This window comes from Castor canadensis, chromosome 1 (genome assembly GCF_047511655.1).
Source record: "Castor canadensis chromosome 1, mCasCan1.hap1v2, whole genome shotgun sequence".
Taxonomy (NCBI): Eukaryota; Metazoa; Chordata; class Mammalia; order Rodentia; family Castoridae; genus Castor; species Castor canadensis.
The window spans coordinates 133,807,954-133,828,327 of NC_133386.1; positions in this window are offsets into that span (position 1 = coordinate 133,807,954).

The following is a 20,374-nucleotide window of genomic DNA, read 5'->3' on the forward strand; positions in this document are numbered from 1 at the left end:
TTTTACCTCAGTAAAATCCACTTCCCAACTTCTTCCCGGAGCCCTCCCCCGTTCCCGAGTACCTGTATGGTGCCCCTCCCTTCGTCCTGGTTTCATGATTGTGCAGCTGGCACAATCTTCCACAATTTGGCGGACTGCTATGGTCTGGTTCGGAAATCGGAGCTGCGCAGATGTCAACAAGTCTAGTAATTTTCTCCGCCCCAAATGGGTGGACTTATGTAAGTTAGCCAACAGGAATCGTCCGAGTTTTTCAGGCAGAATTAACTTGCCTTCCAAGTTGCTTTTCCATCCGTCTTCCCCTTCTCTAAAGGGGGAGTGGGCTCTCATCCAAGTGAAATCCTCTGTGGAGTATTCTGGTCGGGGGGGTAGCGGAGGGAGCTCTGGGACCGGCACGTCTATCGCCGCAACCGTGGAAGGTTGCCCTGTCTCCATGGGAGGACTCACCATTGCTACTCTCTTTGCTTCTTGATCTGCTCTGTTGTTACCGACAGCTTCCGGCGTCTTGGCAGACTGGTGGCCTGGGACATACATCACTGCCACTGCCTTCGGTTTTTCCACTGCCATTAATAGACGCTGGACTTCGGCTAGGTTCTTTAGATGTTTTCCTTCTGCTGTGCGGAATCCTCTTTCGCGATAGATGGCCCCGTGGACATGGATGGTACCGAAAGCATAGCGGCTATCGGTGTAGATATTGACTCGCTTTCCTTTTGCCCTCTCCAGGGCCTCTGCCAAGGCAATTAATTCCGCTTTTTGGGCTGATGTTCCGGGTGGGAGGGCGCTGCTCCATACCGTATTTCCTTCTTGGTCGACTACAGCTGCCCCTGCCCTTCGGGCTCCATCTTGGAAAAAACTGCTTCCATCCGTGTACCAGTTTAATTTGCAGCCGGACAGGGGGGTATCCTTTAGGTCAGCCCGTACCTGTGTAACTTCGGAGAGGAATTCTTTGCAGTTATGGACAGGTGTCTGCAGTTCCGGGTTAGGCAACAAGGTGGCAGGGTTCAGGATTACGGGATCTGTGAATGTGATCCGAGGGGAATCCAACAAGAGCCCCTGGTAATGGGTGAGCCTGGCATTCGTCATCCATTTCCCAGGGGGTTGTTTAAGGATTCCCTCCACCGGGTGAGGGGCCGTTACCCAGAGGGCCTGTCCAAAGGTTAGTTTATCGGCTTCTCTCACCAGCACGGCAATGGCCGCTATGATGCGGAGGCAGGGGGGCCATCCTGCCGCTACTGCGTCTAATTTTTTGGAAAAGTATGCCACTGGTCTCTTCCAGGGACCTAGCTGTTGGGTCAAGACTCCTTTGGCTACCCCCTTTTTCTCATCTACAAACAGAGTGAATGGTCTTGTAGGATCTGGCAAGGCTAAGGCAGGGGCCTGCAAAAGAGCGTCTTTTAGCTGATCAAAGGCCTGTTGTTCTCTCTCTCCCCAACTCCAATCTGGAGCTTCTTTGGTGGCCTCATATAGGGGTCTGGCTATTTCCTCAAATCCTGGAATCCAGAGTCTACAGAACCCCGCGGAGCCCAGGAATTCTCTCACCCCCCTAGTGGATGTCGGGGATGGGATAGCCAGAATAGTCTGTTTCATGGCATCAGTCAGCCACCTTGCCCCATCTGCAATCCGATAACCCAAATACGTCACTGACCTTTTACAGATGTGAGTTTTCTTGGCACTTGCCCGATACCCCAGCTCACCTAATTCCGTTAGCAGGTGTTCAGTAGCCTTGATGCACTCCTCTCGGGTTTCTGCCGCTAACAGTAAGTCATCAACATACTGTAATAGAGTGACTCGTGGGTGGCTCCGATGAAAAGGTTTCAGGTCCTGGCTCAGGGCCTCATTAAACAGGGTGGGAGAGTTTTTAAATCCTTGCGGCAGTCTGGTCCAAGTGAGCTGTCCGGATTGGCCCCCATCTTCTTGCCATTCGAAAGCAAATAGCGGCTGACTAATTTCTGACAATGGAATGCTGAAGAAAGCATCTTTCAAATCAAGGGTTGTATACCATACTTGCGAGGGGGGTAGGTGGCTGAGCAAGGTATAGGGATTCGGAACGGTGGGATGAATGTCCTCCGTCCGCTCGTTTACCTTTCGTAGGTCTTGCACAGGCCTATAGTCCCCGCTTCCCGGCTTTCGGACGGGGAGCAGAGGAGTATTCCAGGCAGACTGACAAGGTCGCAGTACTCCTTCCTTTATTAGCCTGTGGATATGAGGGGCTATGCCTCTTCGGGCCTCCTCAGGCATAGGATACTGTTTCACCCGAATGGGGAGAGCAGAAGCCTTCAATTGTATAACTACGGGCGGGAGGTGTTTGGCGAGGCCGGTTCCCGCAGTCTCCGCCCAGGCCGTGGGAAATCTTTTTACCCAATGAGTCATGTCCCCTCCTGGTTCCTGTTGACTCTCAAACAGACGATGCTCGTCAGCCAATGATAGGGACAAGACATGAATCGGGCTCCCTTCTCGATCAGTCACAATTATTCCATCTGGTTCAAAATGGATATGGGCCCCTATTTTGGTGAGTAGGTCCCGTCCGAGCAGGGGAGCGGGGCTCTCAGGGACGACCAAGAAGGAGTGTGTGACCTGGTGCTTTCCTAAGTTCACCTTTCTTTTGGTAGTCCATGTACATAACTGCGTACCGGTGGCCCCCTGAACAACACTTGTTCGTGCCTTGTTCAAAGGTCCATGTGCCTTGTTTAAAACCGAATATTGGGCGCCGGTATCCACCATGAACCCCATCGGCTTCCCCTCCACATGCATTGTTACCCAGGACTCGGGGAGGGGGTCTGAGCCCCGTCTCCTTCAGTCCTCTTCTCCGGCTAGTAGGACTCTGGCCTGCTCTACTGCTCGTTCCCTTTCCCTGTTTTCCCCCGGTCTCCTTCCAAACCCTCTTCTTCCCTTTAACTTAGGACATTCTCTCTTCCAATGCCCCGTTTCCTTACAGTAAAAACAGTGTTCCTTATCCGGGGTCCTGGCGTGGCCCCCTCCTCTGGGTTGGTCCCGGACACCCGCTAGGAAAATATGAGCCATTTCTCTCTGTTGCTTTCGGTTTTCCTTAGCCTGGAACTCCCGGTCCTCCTTTCTCAATTTCTCCTGGGCTTCCCTGTCTTCCTTTCTCTGTCTTTCCTCCCTTTCTTCTGGAGTTTCCCTAGCGGTAAAGACCTTTTCTGCTACCTGTAGCATTTCCCTTATAGTCATCTCCCCTAAGTTTTCCTGTTTATTGAGTTTTCTCCTAATGTCTGGGGCTGCCTGATTAATGAATGAGAGTACCACAGCAGACCGGTGGAGGTCCGCCTCAGGGTCAATCGGGGTGTACTGACGGTATGCCTCATGGAGGCGCTCTAAGAAACCGGCTGGGCTTTCGTTTTCCCCTTGAATGACTGCTTTTACTTTTGCAAAATTGGTGGGCCTTCTAGCAGCCGCTCGGAGACCGGCCATAAGAGTCTGGCGGTAGATCCGAAGACGCTCCCTACCTTCTGCGGTCCCGAAATCCCAATCAGGGCGGCGTAGGGGAAAAGCCTCGTCTATGGCCGGTTGGAGAGTTGTGGGTCTCCCATTATCCCCCAAGACGTTCTTCCTCGCTTCGTTGAGGATGCGCTCTCGTTCCTGCGTCGTAAAAAGAGTATTGAGCAGCTGATGACAGTCATCCCAAGTGGGGCGGTGTGTATGCATGATGGACTCCAGGAGATCTATGAGACACTTGGGGTCTTCAGAAAAGGGCGGGTTCTGCGTCCTCCAGTTATATAGATCACTGGAGGAGAAGGGCCAGTACTGAAACTGTTGCCCTCCTCCCGGTCCCCCTTGGCCCACCATCCGGACTGGAAGTGTAGGGACAGTTTCCTCCCCCTGTGTTGATGAGGGGGGCCTGTCTTCCCCCTCCCTTTCCCGGATCCCTCGGGGGCGAAGTCTTCGACCCATTCCTCCTCCTGCTGCCAGTCCTGTTGAGGAGGATGAGGAAATTTCCTCCTCCGGGGCACTGGCTTGGCCAGGGGGAGTCACGTATGGAGGCGGCCGATCTTCCTCTGCCCCTGCGAGGGATGGGTAAAGGGGGGAACTCTCTGGTAAGACCGGAGATGGTGAAGGAGATGCCCTAATTTGAGGACCGGTCAAGGTGGGAAGAGGAAGTTTTTCCTCCTCCTTTATGACCAAGGCGGGCGTGACTGGGGTTTTAGCCCCGGGGGCCGAACTGGAGGGGTGGGTCAGAAAAACTGTTAACCAAGGGGGAGGGTTCCTCACCAGATCCTCCCAAACCAAAATGTAAGGAACTTGGTCTGGATGGCCTCGATTGTCTGGCTGAAAAATGACTGCTTTAACCTTAGTGATCAGGTCTAGGGAGAGGGAACCTTGAATGGGCCACCCGACTCCAAAGGTGGGCCACTCTGCAGAACAAAAGGTGTCGAACTTACCTTTCTTGATGACCAGACCCGCATTTAAGGCCCTTTCTTTAACTTCTGGAAAGTGAGAAAGGATCAGAGACTTTGGGGTTGTTTGTCCCTGTCCCATTGTGGAAGGAGACTCAAACACCAAGAGAGATAGAACAAAAAGGGTAAAGGCAACAATAATTCCACACACACACAACACTCTCCAGCACTCGCTCAGACCGGTCCTTCTCTCACACTGGTGCGCACCCCATTCAACCTCCTCACCGTCCAACTGGGATATCAGGCCGAAAGGCGTCCACTTGACGGGTGGTCGGTCGACTAGCTCAATTAGTTCTTCACCTGGCGCCAGGGTTCCTAAAATGCTCGAGCCCAAATGAGAGGAAAGCCTCTCCCAATAGGACCCTGTGGTCCTCCTTGCAAGATTCCCAGAATGAATCTCCCTGGGGATTGGCCGAATCCCCGCCGCGGCCCAAATGGAACACTCAAGTTCCTCCAAATGAGGGTCTGGGATCCCCTCCCAACGCCTAGGACTTGGGATCGCCCCTGCTTTCTCGCAGGCAGGTTCTGTCTCTCGAGAAAATGAAATCTCGGTGGGACCTCCAAATGTTAGGACCCGGAATCCTATTCCCCCGAGAGACAGAGAGCCAGGCGTGAATGCAATCAACAAAGCAGAGTTTATTGGACTGGCTAGCCAGGGTCGAGCTCCCACACGGACACGCAGGACCGGTTAGGAAAGCAAGACCCTGAGCCTCTTAGGGGGAAATCTTATATAGACTGCAGTGGCGTGCATATTTTTGTTATCAACATTAGACAAGCAGGCAGAGCACATCCTGCACGTACTTCACATCTTGCTCGTACCTCACATCTTGCTCGTATCTCACATCTTGCATTCCTCACATTCTATATGCCCTAACTGAGCCCTGCCGCATTGCTTATCTTATCTACATGGGATGTTTGGTACTGGTTTCTCCAACAAGGGGGTTGGGGCCTGCTGAGACCTCATATTCCTTTCAATCCGTAGAACCTGAACAGGAGAAGATTGTTCTTTTAAGCTTAGCCATTTTCCAATCAGTTTTTATTTGTTTTGTTTTGTTTTGTTTTAGCAAATGTGTTAAATGTCTACCATGTGTTAGGAACTTTCACAATGTGTCATGTTAATAACTGTGAATACTAGTAAATGGCAATTGTGCCAAGTGTATAAATGCTTTATTTCATTTTACTCTCGTAATTCTTCGAACTATAGTTTTCTAAATTTGAAAGTGGAAGATCTAGATGAGTATGATGCAAGAAAGATGAAGAGACAGAGAAATTCTAATATTATTTTTAATAAATACCAAAAAAAGTCAGACTCAGACATTGGAAAAAGGAAATAAAAACTAAACAGCCAGAGCAGCTAGCCCCTTCCCATTTCCTGCTAAATGTTAAGTGTAAGAAGAGAGGACTTATGGGGACACCTGCATCTGCCTTCTTCTTTGAGATGTTAATAAGCTGGGAATCGCTTGAATGGGTAGAGGGAGAGATTGGCTGGCAAAGGGAAGTCCTAAAATTCACCTATTGTCCTTGTAGTCTAGGTGGGCCTAGATGACATCTCCATGTTTTAAAATAATAAATAGCACCCATCTTAGTCACCCAAACCATTGTCTAATGATGAAGGTTGGCTAGATACATGACCTCCCGTGTTCCCCCAGCTCAGGAAGTATTAGACTACAGGTAGGAGCCACCATTTTTGAGTCTTTACTCCCATTTCCTGCATGGGGAGCAGGAAATATTTCTGCCTTTTCTCCCCACCCTCATTTCTCCCTACTTTTATCCTGCTATACTAAATGTCTTTCTTACTAAACTTTGCTTTCATTTTTGCATCTTGCCTGAATTCTCTTGCCCATACAAGGACTGAGGAAGATAGCTGTGCTCACTCTCCAGTAACAAGTGGATGAGGAAAAGGAAATCAACGTCAGTTGAGTGTCCCTTACAAATGCAGAAGCATTTCTCATTTTTTTGCTTTATGCTGCAGAGAATAATGCTAAAATAAAAATATTTTTATTATTAAAAATATTTAGCTAAATTTTAATTAACATGGAAATTTCCTGAAACTATAGTCCTCCAGTGGCTTCTGAATTTTCTGGGGGAATAGGCACATATTGTTCTGAAATTGAAAAGACCTTAGAAATGGCCCCATTCCCCTTTCCTCCCCACCCCCCACACAGCTGTGGGGCTCTATACTGAGGGGCTCTACTGTCACTGAAGGCAGGCTGAGGGGATTCCCACAGCTTCTCAGTATCCACGAAAAATCACACCTCCTAGAGATCCACAAACATGAAGAGCATTTCAAGGTGTCTCACAACAAGGAGTCTCACAGGTAAAGTCTTAGCAAGGATTTATTTTAGTATAACAGTGTAAAGTAGGGAGAAGTCGGGGGAGAAAGAGAGATATGTGTTTCACATACAGGAAATGGGAGAAAAGACTCCAAATGATGGTTTGTATCTGTGATCTTATACTTTCTGAGCTTGGGGGATACATGTCATCAGAAATCTAGCAACCCTAATGATTAGACAATAGATCTGGGTACCCAAGATGGGTGCTGTTTATTATTATAAAATGTGGAGATGTCGTCTCAGCCTACCCAAAATGCAGGGACAAGAGATGAGTTTTAGGATTGCCTTTGCCAGCTAGCATTCCCTTCTATGCATTCAAGGATCCTGGCAGCTTGTTAACATCCCAAAGAGGAAGGCAGATGCAGAAAGCCCTCAAGTCCCCTGTTCTTGTGAAGTAACATTAAAGAGGAGGTGGGAGGGGAATAACTGCTCTGGCTTTTCAGTTTTTACTTCCTTGTTCCAATGTCTGAGTCTGGCCCTTCTGATATTTATTAAAATGTATAATTTTCCTGTCTTCTCATCTATCCATCCAGCCATGTAACCATGAGCCCTGTGTCCTGCCTGTGCTCCTTTTTTCCCTCCTATCTTCAGATCCACAAAGTCTCCAATGCTGATCTGCTTAGACCACCTCTGAGGGTCATTCTTGGAGCTTCTGCTGGTGATACTGTGGCCTGAGAGCAGCCAGTAGAGGCTCTGCTTTCACTGTGGAAATTGGGCTCTCCTATTTAGGAAGGAAATCCACTTAGGTGGAACTACGGCATTTGCAGAGAATAAATATTCTTACTCATTAAAGTATACAGCATGTGAAAATTGTACCTTTAAGGAGGTAAAATTTATTTTCTTATTCAGGACACTCAGTATCATGATCAGTAAATGAAAATCCAATAACTTTCCTTACCATGAGCTGCTTTGTCTTCTATCTGAATTCCTATGAACTTATAAGAGGAAATTGAATGTATAAGATGGATGAAATGCTCCCCTGTGACAGTATTAGTCATCCTGCTGACTAAGCTCCATATTTAATCTCTTATTATTTCTCACCCATTGCAAAGGCATCTTGGCATTAGGGAGTGTGGTCCTCACACTTACAGACCCTGGCTCAGACTCCACAAACCCCTGGGGATTAATAATAGGAGTTGGGAAGACACAGGAGAACTTTGGCTTCTGTGCATATTTTAATGTAGTGTACATAGCACAGTCTGCCTAGAAACTGATGCTAGCTGTATAAGTTACTAGCTTTGTGATATAAGCCTTTCTGAGCTTCAGGTTTTTAATCCATAAAGTGGAGGTGATCATGTTAGGTAGCAGTCATGAGTGATGGGTGAGGCAGAATAGATAGATGAGGAGATAGGGAAATTATATTATTTTCATAAAGATTAAAAGGGGCCAGCTTAGCCATTGAAACTAGAAAGTAAAAACTAAACTAAAAAGCCAGAGTAACTAGCTTCCCCCTTCCCATCTCTTTTTAGATATTAAATTACAGGAAGCTAGCTGCATAGCAGGGCCATCTGTATCTGACTTTTTCTTTGAGATGTTAAAAAAGCTCCAAGGCCCCTTGGATTGGTGAGGGTCAAAAAGAGTGAAGCACAAGTCTAGCTAACAGCAGTCCTAAAGCACATCTTCTGTTCCCATCATTTGTGTAGGCCTACAAGACACCTCCTGTTTTAGCACCCATCTGAGCCATCCATATCCATTATCATTGACCATGTGTATTATTACCCCAGCTCTCTGAAAGTGTAAGCCTAAGAAAGGAGGGCCACCATTTTGAGTCTTTACTCACATTTCTTGCATGCGGAGCAGGAAATGTTTCTCCTTTTTCCATTTCTCCCCACTTTTATCTTATTGTACTAAATTCCTTTCCTAATAAACTTTGCTATTACTTTTACTACACTTTCATGTCTTGTGTGAATTCTCTCACTGGATGCAAGAACTAAGGTTTATAACAGCGCTAGGCTTTCTGCTGACTATAATGATAGTTACCTCTTAAATTTGTGAAGATTCAATAAACTAACCATGTTAACAGGCTTAAAACAGCCCTAAATATAGTGCCAACTAAATATAAGCTATTATGGAAACCAGACCTTCCTGTGGGATCAGAGTCTGCTGAGCTGGCTAGATCACAGGTCCTTTAGCTCAGAGGGTTCCTGATTCACACAAAATTCATTGTCTCATGGACAACATGGAGGGTGAATGTATAGGCAAGAAGTTTATTAAGAGGAAGGACAAAATCCCATGTGAGAAAGGGAGAGGTCCCAAAAGAGTTGCCAGAGAAATGATGCCGTCTAAGTTTTTATCCATTTACCCCACAGTGTAGCTCAGTCTCTATGCTAATTAGGTGTGCAGAAAGAAGCATTCCTATTGGCTGTGCTTGCAGTGTTCTGACTGGTTGTGCTCTTAAACCAGGGGGATTTAAAATTCCTACTAGTCCTCATAGTGTCCTCATTCTGTTCCATCCTTTTTCTTTTTCTACCCTTTAAGATCACAGGGAATTCATAATGGAGTCTTCCAGGGGCTCTTCTGTACTAGCTATACTTAATTTTAGCTAATTGCCTAGCCTGCTTGCCATTTCCATCCTCTGAAGAGGTAACCTTAACTGCCATTAGGGAAAAGGGTTGGTAACTGCTCTTTGGCTGCTTTGAGCTGGAAAGAGGTGTCAGTAGGGGATGGCAGTCAGGACCTTCTCACAGAGGCCTATCTAAGGGTCCCCCAGCAAATGGAGGTATTTATTTGAGGCTCCCACTTTTATCTTAAACTTAAGAAGTGGCAAGGGAAATTTAGTTGTTAAGAAATTTAGTTGATGAGTTGTTAGGCCCAGGCCCAAGCCCAGGCCCAGGAAACATCCAGTTATTTTTTACTCAAAGAAAAATTAATAAAAATGATCCTTGAAAATATGTGGATAAAGTTAATAGGATTTTTAAGAATCATAAAAACATTAAGGAAGTGCATACAGTCTACAGATTTAACATACTGAAAACACCTGCCACCCATAGAACAGTATAGTGGATTGACAGCTCCTATAAAGAGGGCAACCGGTATCCACCTGTTTCTATTTACGATAGTAATTGTCAGAGTTAGTGGAGTTAGCTCTTGAGTTGTATCATTTGTATTCTTTAGCCTGGAGATAAGAAGAAGAAACAAACTTGTTTAAAACATTAACATAAAGTTTAATAAGTAGCTCATTAGGATTTTTTCCTAGAGCTATAGAAATACTGGGAAATAGAGAGGCAACAGGAGGTTTTGTCCAGTTGGAAGTTAAACAGGCATGGGCATCAGGTCATCATGCTTATGAACCACCCCTTCTCAACCTCTTGGCTTTAATTGCTTTTGGATGAGCAAGGCACAAGCAACTCCATTTGGAACCTGACGGTTCTTATTTCCCCTCTTGTCTGAACAGTTTAGTCTTTTTTAAACTGGGCCCTTGTCACTGGGATAACTTTGGCCCACTAGGTTTTTTTCTTGGTTGGTCTGATTTGGTCCCACATAGGAGGGGAGTAATAGGCAGATCAGGTGGGAGTTAGTGCCCTTATGACACTTTTTGGCCAGATTTAAGCAATGAAGAGTTTTGGAAGAAGTGGTGCTTGGACTGGGTTTACCTGAAGTCCATTAAGTTTAGTTTTGTCTGTTTTATAGGTTATGTCCTGGCATCTTTAAAAAAAAATGCTGCTTAGTTTACTTTGTTAGATAGAAGTTGTACTTCTGTAGAACATCAACAGATAAAATTTGAAGTTTTACAAGGAATATATAGAACAAAACCAATTAGAGCAAATATGTAAAGAAACAAATGTTTCAAAAATAAACACTTGCTACTGATTTTTTCCATGAATTTGACTGTACCTGCCTTAAAGAAGGATCCAAACTGCAGATAACAAAAACACTTAAAACAGCCATTGTTAGAATTTTAAATCTTTGGTAATGACAGTAGTTTAGTTATTTCCATTGTATATAACATTATAAGATAATAATTATAATTGGCATCAATGCCTTTTAAGCTCTTCTTGTTCCATCTGGAAACACTTGAACATAAACCTGTAAGTTCAGATTCCAGACAGCCAGGTTGCCCAAATGGCAGGTCTCTCCATCTGAACAGCGCTGACCATAAATGACAGAAATGCCAAAGTTTCTAAGTGACCGTTATTATATGTAGGAGGGTTAGAGGCAGTGCTTCTTAGATGAATGAGGGCATCACATCAGCTGGTCATTTTACCTTTAGTAAACATACACATTTTAAACTCTATTTAGTATAGTGTTTAAATTAGGAAGTTTAATCAATTAGCCCAAACATTTCCAGGAGGGTGTTAAATGTATTAAAATCACTGAAAAAGAGATATTTAAATGAATTTATTTGGTTAGGACTAACCTTTTTAAATAGTCAAAAATAGGCTTCTCTCCTAGAAGCCAGTTTTTAGCAATTACTAAGAATAGAATATTTTTTTAAGATAGAGAATTTGCTGATAGCTTTAAAAAATTTATTAAATTTTGACTTTAGGAAACCCTATAGATTACAGTTAACTTAATCACATGCACAAGGTTTTATAAATTCTATCTATTATATACTTTTAAGACTTACTCTGTACTTTCATATGACTTTCTGAAACTTCTGCAGACTTGTCCTATCCTTTTTCCATTTTTGAACAACACTTTAGAATAAACCTTACTTTATAAAATCGTTTCTCATCCAAAAGCATTTTATCTTCCCTTTAACTTTTCCCAAAACATATCCTCAATACTTCCTATGTCTTTCCTACTTGTTTTTTATCTCCTTTCTAATTTGCATTTAAAAATAACTTTATGAAACTTTTAAACTTAGACAAATTATTTTCCTCAATGAAAAAGCTCTTACTAGTCTTATATGCTCATGAAAAAACAGAAAGCAGTCTTAAAACTATTACCCTGTACAAAACAATCTGCAGACATAGACCAAATATTATAAGAGAATTAAATCCCAAATTGTAATTATGACAGAATGAAACAGGTTAAGGTCTTTTGCAGCTTGTGTTTAAAATGACCACCTTTTTTTTCTTTAGTCTATGTCTGAGGGTTAATTCCTGAATGCCCGCATTTTAGTTAAACCTAACTGAGATAAGATAACCAGTTTTTTCTTTTTGGAGTGACAACAGTTTCACATATTAGCTTTATTATAGTAATTAAGACCCATCCTACAGATGTCTAAATACACACGCACACACGCAAGTTTTAAATTAGGTATGCCATGCTTAGGATGAAAGGCTGGAAGAAGATTTACCAAGCCAATAGCCCCCGAAAACAAGCAGGAGTAGCAATACTTATCTCTGACAAAGTAGACTTCAAACCTACATTGATCAAACGAGATAAAGAAGGACATTCCATACTAATAAAAGGGGAAATAGACCAAAAGGAAATAATAATCATCAATCTGTACACACCCAATGTCAACGCACCCAATTTCATCAAGCATACCCTGAAAGACCTAAAAGCATATATAAACGCCAACACAGTGGTTGTGGGAGACTTTAACACTCCATTATGATCAATAGATAGGTCATCCAAACAAAAACTCAATAAAGAAATCCAAGATCTAAAATATGCAATAGATCAAGTGGACCTAGTAGATATTTACAGAACATTTCATCCAACCTCTACACAATATACATTCTTCTCAGCAGCCCATGGAACCTTCTCCAAAATAGATCATATCCTAGGGCACAAAGCAAGTCTCAGCAAATATAAGAAAATAGAAATAATACCGTGCATACTATCTGACCACAATGCAGTAAAAGTAGAACTCAACAACAAAAGTAAAGACAAAAAACATGCAAACAGCTGGAAACTAAATAACTCATTACTTAATGAAGAGTGGATCATCGACGCAATGAAAGAGGAAATTAAAAAGTTCCTGGAAGTCAATGAAAATGAAAACACAACCTACCGGAACCTATGGGACACAGCTAAGGCAGTCTCGAGAGGAAAGTTTATAGCCATGAGTGCATATATTAAAAAGATTGAAAGATCCCAAATCAATGACCTAATGATACATGTCAAACTCCTAGAAAAACAAGAACAAGCAAATCCCAAAACAAATAGAAGGAGAGAAATAATAAAAATAAGAGCTGAAATCAACGAAATAGAAACCAAAAAAACCATACAAAGAATTAATGAAACAAAATGTTGGTTCTTTGAAAAAATAAACAAGATCGATAGACCCCTGGCAAACCTGACTAAAATGAGGAGAGAAAAAACCCAAATTAGTAGAATTAGGAATGCAAAAGGGGAGATAACAACAAACACCATGGAAGTCCAGGAAATCATCAGAGACTACTTTGAGAACCTATATTCAAATACATTTGAAAATCTAAAAGAAAAGGACAGATTTCTAGATACATATGATCATCCAAAACTGAACCAAGAGGAAATTAATCACCTGAATAGACCTATAACACAAAATGAAATTGAAGCAGCAATCAAGAGTCTCCCCAAAAAGAAAAGTCCAGGACCTGATGGATTCTCTGATGAATTCTATCAGACCTTTAAAGAAGAACTGATACCAACCCTCCTTAAACTGTTCCACGAAATAGAAAGGGAAGGAAAACTGCCAAACACATTTTATGAAGCCAGTATTACACTTATCCCAAAACCAGGCAAAGACACCTCCAAAAAGGAGAACTATAGGCCAATCTCCTTAATGAACATTGATGCAAAAATCCTCAACAAAATAATGGCAAACCGAATTCAGCAACACATCAAAAAGATTATTCACCATGACCAAGTAGGCTTCTTCACAGGGATGCAGGGGTGGTTCAACATACGAAAATCAATACACGTAATAAACCACATTAACAGAAGCAAAGACAAAAACCACTTCATCATCTCAATAGATGCAGAAAAAGCCTTTGATAAGATCCAACATCATTTCATGATAAAAGCTCTAAGAAAACTAGGAATAGAAGGAAAGTTCCTCAACATTATAAAAGCTATATATGACAAACTTACAGCCAGCATTATACTTAATGGAGAAAAATTAAAACCATTCCCTCTAAAATCAGGAACCAGACAAGGATGCCCACTATCTCCACTCCTATTCAACATAGTACTGGAATTCCTAGCCAGAGAAATTAGGCAAGAAGAAGGAATAAAAGGAATACAAATAGGTAAAGAAACTGTCAAAATATCCCTATTTGACATGATCCTATACCTTAAAGACCCAAAAACCTCTACTCAGAAGCTTCTAGACATCATCAATAGCTATAGCAAGGTAGCAGGATATAAAATCAACATAGAAAAATCATTAGCATTTCTATACACTAACAATGAGCAAACAGAAAAAGAATGTATGAAAACAAGTCCATTTACAATTGCCTCAAACAAAATCAAATACCTACGTGTAAACCTAACAAAAGATGTGAATGACCTCTACAAGGAAAACTATACACTTCTGAAGAAAGAGATTGAGGAAGACTATAGAAAGTGGAGAGATCTCCCATGCTCATGGATTGGTAGAATCAACATAGTAAAAATGTCGATACTCCCAAAAGTAATCTACATGTTTAATGCAATTCCCATCAAAATTCCAATGACATTCATTAAAGACATTGAAAAATCTACTGTTAAATTTATATGGAAACACAAGAGGCCACGAATAGCCAAGGCAAAAGTCAGTCAAAAGAACAATGCAGGAGGTATCACAATACCTGACTTCAAACTATATTTCAAAGCAATAACAATAAAAACAGCGTGGTACTGGCACAAAAACAGACATGAAGACCAGTGGAACAGAATAGAGGATCCAGATATGAAGCCACACAACTATGAGCAACTTATCTTTGACAAAGGAGCTAAAAATATACGATGGAGAAATAGCAGCCTCTTCAACAAAAACTGCTGGGAAAACTGGTTAGCAGTCTGCAAAAAACTGAAACTAGATCCATGTATATCACCCTATACCAAGATTAACTCAAAATGGATCAAGGATCTTAATATCAGACCCCAAACTCTTAAGTTGATACAAGAAAGAGTAGGAAATACTCTGGAGTTAGTAGGTATAGGTAAGAACTTTCTCAATGAAACCCCAGCAGCACAGCAACTAAGAGATAGCATAGATAAATGGGACCTCATAAAACTAAAAAGCTTCTGTTCATCAAAAGAAATGGTCTCTAAACTGAAGAGAATACCCACAGAGTGGGAGAAAATATTTGCCAACTATACATCAAACAAAGGACTGATAACCAGAATATACAGGGAACTTAAAAAACTAAATTCTCCCAAAACTAATGAACCAATAAAGAAATGGGCAAGTGAACTAAACAGAACTTTCTCAAAAGAAGAAATTCAAATGGCCAGAAAACACATGAAAAAATGCTCACCATCTCTAGCAATAAAGGAAATGCAAGTTAAAATCACGCTAAGATTCCACCTCACCCCTGTTAGAATAGCCATCATCAGCAACACCACCAACAACAGGTGTTGGCGAGGATGCGGGGAAAAAGGAACCCTCTTACACTGTTGGTGGGAATGTAGACTAGTACAACCACTCTGGAAAAAAATTTGGAGGCTACTTAAAAAGCTGGACATCGATCTACCATTTGATCCAGCAATACCACTCTTGGGGATATACCCAAAAGACTGTTACTCCAGAGGCACCTGCACATCCATGTTTATTGGGGCACTATTCACAATAGCCAAGTTATGGAAACAGCCAAGATGCCCCAGCACTGACGAATGGAATAAGAAAATGTGGTATCTATACACAATGGAATTTTATGCAGCCATGAAGAACGAAATGTTATCATTCGCTGGTAAATGGATGGAATTGGAGAACATCATTCTGAGTGAGGTTAGCCTGGCTCATAAAACCAAAAATCGTATGTTCTCCCTCATATGTGGACATTAGATCAAGGGCAAACACAACAAGGGGATTGGACTATGAGCACATGATAAAAGCGAGAGCACACAAGGGAGGGGTGAGGATAGGTAAGACACCTAAAAAACTAGCTAGCATTTGTTGCCCTTAATTCAGAGAAACTAAAGCAGATACCTTAAAGCAACTGAGGCCAATAGGAAAAGGGGAACAGGTACTAGAGAAAAGGTTAGATCAAAAAGAATTAACCTAGAAGGTAACACCCACGCACAGGAAATCAATGTGAGTCAATGCCCTGTATAGCTATCCTTATCTCCACCAGCAAAAACCCTTGTTCCTTCCTATTATTGCTTATACTCTCTCTACAACAAAATTAGAAACAAGGGCAAAATAGTTTCTGCTGGGTATTGAGGGGGGGGAGAGGGAGGGGACAGAGTGGGTGGTAAGGGAGGGGGTGGGGGCAGGGGGGAGAAATGACCCAAGCCTTGTATGCGCATATGAATAATAAAAGAAAAATGAAAAAAAAAAAAAAAAAGCAATGGCCCTTTGACCATGGGTCTATATCTGAGTCCTGGTGTGTATGTTGGGGGGGCAGGTAGTCCTCAAAGTAAAAATGTCAGTGCTCACTGCTGGAAACTGATTTTGGAAGTCTTATTTGCAGCCCAGAAATCTATACTTTTTTAAGACTCCTAAGCAATTTCAATGATCATTGAAATTGAGAGAGCCTCTAAGTTCTTCTGCAAACTGTCATGCTGAGAACTGAGTTTCAAGAAGACCTAGGAGCAGTGTGGAGGATGACTGGGTGGAGCAACAGCCAGACTGCAGAGTGCTGAGTTGGCGACCCTGCAAGAGCAAGTGAAATGTAAGGAAGGTGACAAGAAGAGCCTGTGGCATGCTCTGCCAAGATGAGTGTGTGATGGTGTCAAAGTCAGCAGGGTGTGCACTGACCAGATGGGAGGAGAGAATAAAATGATTGATACTTTTTTTTTTTAGTTTTTTGAAGGTTTTATTATAAATTGATGTTTGAGTTTATCAAATAATCTTTATGAATATATTGATATGATCATATCATTTTTCTCACTGAGTCTGTTGGTACGTTGAATTATATTGCTTAAGTTTTGAATGCTCAACTAGTCTTCCATTTCTGTAATGAACACCATCATGCTTTTGCTAAGGCCAAATCTGTCTTTTGCATGGAATCCCATTGTCCATTCCCCTGTGCATGACTACTGTAAAATCATCAAAAACTCAGCTTAAGTAAGATGAGAGACACTTAAACTCCCAGGCCAGTGGGATGCTACTCTTCTTGATAGGAAAGACAGAGAACAATCATGCTTGAAGACTAAGCTGATGAGTCAGGCTTTAAATGCACTGAATTTGCAATGGAAAAAAGTGGTCTTGAGTGGAAATTGTTCAAGAATGTCTGTCTAGAACTCAGTCCTCTTTGTGCTTGACTGTGTCTATTCATAGTCTTCGGAATTGAGGTGATGTAGTGTCTGGCTCATTCAGATTTTGTTTGGTTGAGTTGAATAAATGACATTGTAAAAAAGATTATCATAAATAAAATGTTTGGGAAGCTTCCCATTCAAGGTAGGGAAAGAAGAGAATCCATAGCAGAGCCCAAGAAGATGCCTTAGGACACAAACCATAAGAGTGCAAAGGCAGCAAAGACACAGCAGGGAATGGTATTCTTCAGCATCCAGTGCTTAGAGAGTAAACAGTGGCTTACTCTAAGGTGCTTATTGTGAAGGATAGAGCCGACTCTGGCTATGTTAAACAGAAAACGAGGAGTCCAGGCCAGTGCCTGAGGAAGTATTCTGGGACAGCACACACAATGTATTAACTGAGATGATAACCAAAGCTCAGGACAGGTGGGAACCAGAACAGCTCTGAAAATCTTCTGGAGTCCACAGATCCACTCTCAAGGTGGCATAGCCATCAGCAAAACTGCTCTAGCAAATTCTGTGCCTTTCCAATCCAAGCTCCAAATCCAAGGGGAGGGAAGTTGGGTGGCCCTGTTTGAGTCTGTATCTCTGTCCATGGAGCAATCAGCTCTGGCTGAGGAAACAGCAGCCAAAAAGCCACGCCTCAGAGAGGACAGGTCAATAGCTTATTGTATTGCAGGAACCTTAAGGGACCTTGTGGAATTACTTGTGTGTTCTATAAAAGATCAGATGAATGTCAAAAACTGTGGAGACAGAACAGGTTTTCTCTGTATAAAGTGACAATGAAGTGGTGGCAAAGAACTTGAAGTGCTTGCACAGAGAGAACAGTAAAATCCACAGTCTATAAACAGAGTGGAGATAAATAGAAACCCTTTAAAGAGGAAAAACTGGCTACGGGCCCCAAAATCTGTCTGCAGCAGAAATGAAAGAATTAACCTGGCTAAGCAAAGTGTGCAGATAAGAAAGTGTTTTGGCAAGTTAGGCAAGAGGAGAAAGAAATAGAAAGTCATGGAGGTGAATGCTAGCCACACCCATCGCCTCAGTGTTCAGAAGAGGCGTGACCTAGTCAGTACTTCTTGTCCTGCAGACAAGGAACTCTCTTCTCTGAAGCCAGGGAAGAGTGAGTCTTCCTCTTCAGAACAGCTTCTTCCTATGAGGGCTGAGATCCTCTCCTAAGGAAGACTGTGTGTTTGTCTAACAGTCCCTGTGTTCTAGACCCTAGGCAGTAATTCCTTTCTGAGTGAATGTGTTGACTGGTTTCTGATTTTGATTGGACTTTTCATGGAGCTCGGCACTGATCATAAGTTCTCTGGTATTCTGATCGTAATCTCTCACTGAATACTAACAAACTGATACCCTGGTTGATGGCAAACTGAGGTCATGTCCAGTATCCTTATTTAGTGATGCACTGTCAAGATTGGTCCATGCATGGACCTCTTTTATTTATTCATTTTTGCACCACCAACAAATAAAAATAAAAAAAAATTAAAAGCTACAAATAAAAAATACACTTGTTACTACATCATTCTTAAGTTTTATTCATGCCAGCTGACTCCTCCAGTTAAGTTTTCTCTCTGTGGATAAACTTAGGGGTTCTTGACCTGTGTTGGTCCACTCAGGAAGACTGAGATCATCAGTTGTTTCCTAGCAGGAAAGCTCTTGACATCATTGCTTTTTCTCTACAACAGCCACTAGAAGTACCAGGTGTGAAAGCACACCTCATAATCCCAAGTACTTGGGAGGTGGAACAGGAGGATTGCTGTTCAAGACCAGCCCAAGCAATAAATAAATAGTCATTGAGGCCCTGTCTCAAGAACAAGCTAGGCATGGTGGTTCATGCTTATAATCCCAGCTACTTGGGAGGCAAAGGTGAGAGGATCCTGATCCACAGCTGACCTGGGCAAGAAACATGAGACCCTATCTGAAGAATACTAAATACTAAAATACTAAAGGATGGGGGCATGACTCAAGTTTGGTTCAATTGGTAGAGCACTTGCCTAGCAAGTGGCAGGCCCTGAGTTCAAGCCTCAGTAATGAAGAAAAAAAGAAAAGTCACTGTAGATCCATATGCTTACCTTTTTATACGGCCCACTTGAATCAAAGAAAAATGTTGGTGTACCAAATGCAACTCCCACTTTTATTCCCAGTAAAGAGATCCACTTATTGACTTTCATTCACCTGTTCATGTAGTTGGGAAAGAGTTGGATGATGTTTGGAGATGCAAAACTAAAGTAGTTAACATATGGTAAGCTTGAACTGTGTGCCCTGCACAGAGTATCACTCACTGAATCCCACAGCTACCCGTCAGCACCCAGCAAGAATAAAGTCCTGCTGCTGACCAGGTCCATAGTTTATGCTCTAAATCCTTCAAGTCTTCCCAGTATGGCCCCATATCCCACTGTGCTCCTGATCTTGGCACTTGAGCTCTGGCCCAACAGGACCCTAACCCAGAAACCCCAGTTCTGATCCTGATCCTTCTGTGTCCTCCTCAGCTGTGGTTACCCCACACATCAGAGCATCCTGCATGATGACCCAGCTGGGTCCAAAAAAGGACACAGTTTGCGGCAACTGTCATGGCTACAGCGCTTTGAAGCCAACATCCCTCCAATCTTGCCCCACACCCTCGAAAGGAAAACCAGACACCTTAGTTTGGCAACTCTTCTCATTACTAACACATGCTTTGGTGACTGAGCATCTCCACTCTCTTCTGGGGGCCTGGGAGCACCAGGTTTGTGCTATCTGAAATACATCATCACCTACCTTCTTGTTTCTACCTACTGATATTCCACTGCTAAAACCACCTCTTGACTTGCTAGAAAGTTCTCTAGAAAGAAGTACTTAATTTCCTTCTAAGTGCAGTTCATTACTGAGACGATGGAGATGATGTCTGTTCATTCAGCCTGTCCTTAGTGACGTTCTTTGAGGGCTTTTTTTTTTTTTTTTTTGTCATCCGGAGGAGACTGCCTAATCAAGTGAAGATAGGAAAGGAACCAAATTTTACCACCATCTAAGTAACTGACTTGTCCTGATTTGTCTAGGATGCTGTGCGCTTTAGCACCGAAAGTCCTTCTTCCCTGGAAGCTCCTTGGTCTGGGCAAACTGGAGCAGCCAGCCAGCCTACTCCTCTAAAGAAAAGACAGCAACAAGCTCACTCCAAGATAGACTTAGGGTTGTCACTCTTATTAACACAAAAGACTTTTCCAAGGAGATCTTCCACTCTCTGATTCTATCAGAAGTGTGTGTATATAAAACAATAATAATAATAAATTTTAAAAAGCCAGGACGAAGACACTACTACAATGCAAAAATACTTTAGCAGTGTTTAACTTTGCTATGACTTGGAAATCATTTGTCCCT